We start from the raw sequence: 1,323 nt of genomic DNA on the forward strand, positions 1-1,323 counted from the left end.
GGGAAGGGAGGGGGAGGGTGGGTGAAGAGAATGATATTGTGGGGATCATGCCTATAGTTTATTCTATTTGGGTACAGGTGAATTTGTCTAAAGGTTGAATATAAATGTCTTAGAATAACAATTATGAGAAAGACATGATGGCTATGTTGGCCACCTGGATGAGAGTTTTGCAAACTGCATATAGAAGTAAGACACTGTATCCTATGAGAGAATTAATGTACACAATTATGATCTAATAAAAAAGTGAAAAAAAAAAGAAATTTTGCACTTAGTGGTGGGCAAAATACCAGTAAACAAAGTTAAAGGTTATTTTTCTATTGAGAAGGAAGAAGAGGTGGATGTTTCCCCTTTTTGATTCCATCCTTTTTTTCCAGCGACAAAACATATATTGTGGAAACCAGACACTAAGGTGGACCTCAGGAATTTTGGAGACTGAGAAGCTTACATTCTTCCTCAGGAGGGAAAAGTGGTGTGTATTTTTAGACCTCTCTGGAAGATAAAATGAAAAACATGAGTTGCATGCCATGAAAAGGAGACAAAGCCAAATCAGAATTGTTGGAGCTTCCCAGGTGGTCCTCCTACAAAGCTACCATGAGAAACAGCACAGAGAGATTTGTGCCCTCCATGCCCTCAATAACGTCTTCCAGGACAACAATGACTTCACCCAGGAAGCACTTCAAGAGATTTTTCAGGGGTTGTCCCCCACACCATGATGACACCTCACAAAAAGAGCATGCTGGGAAATGTAAATGTGAATGTCATTATGGCAGCACTTCAAACCAGAGGCAAAGAAGCTGTTTGGTGGGACAAGCACAGGGATGTCAGTGTCATTGCCCTCACTAACATCATAGGCTTTATAACAAATCTGCCCTACAGCCTATGCTGGGGTCTACTGAAGTTACCTTTCAAAAGGCAGCACTAGATCTGTATTTGAGTGATAGGAGGGGTCTACTATAACCTTGACTCCAATTTCAAGATGCCCGAGTGAATTGGAGGAGAGAGTGAGCTCAGGAAATTTCTAAAACATCATTTGCAAGGAAAAAACTGAACTCCTGCTGGTGGTACCAGAAACAGTAGAGACCCATCAGAGTTGAAGGACTGATGTGTAATGTGGTTCTGCCCAACCTTGCCCTTGCCTCAGCTCCTTCAGTCTTCTGCAATGTGCTGTGGCCTCTACTGTGGGTGTGTCCTTGCCACTTCCCCAAACATTTCACTGGGTTTTTCCTCTTCAGATGAGACAGTGCAATAAGACAGATACATGGAAGCAACACACTGTATCCTATGATAGAATTAATATACACAATTATGATCTAATAAAAAATA

The 1,323-nt window shown here is 41.4% G+C and overlaps 1 pseudogene; it reads left to right on the forward strand.

The window, feature by feature from the left end:
• Window positions 1-510: 510 nt before the first annotated feature.
• On the forward strand, window positions 511-1,109 carry LOC100954593 (annotated as a pseudogene).
• The last annotated feature ends 214 nt before the right edge of the window (window positions 1,110-1,323 follow it).

The sequence above is a fragment of the Otolemur garnettii genome, unplaced genomic scaffold (assembly GCF_000181295.1).
Source record: "Otolemur garnettii isolate 467f Iridium unplaced genomic scaffold, OtoGar3 scaffold00404, whole genome shotgun sequence".
Classification (NCBI taxonomy): Eukaryota; Metazoa; Chordata; class Mammalia; order Primates; family Galagidae; genus Otolemur; species Otolemur garnettii.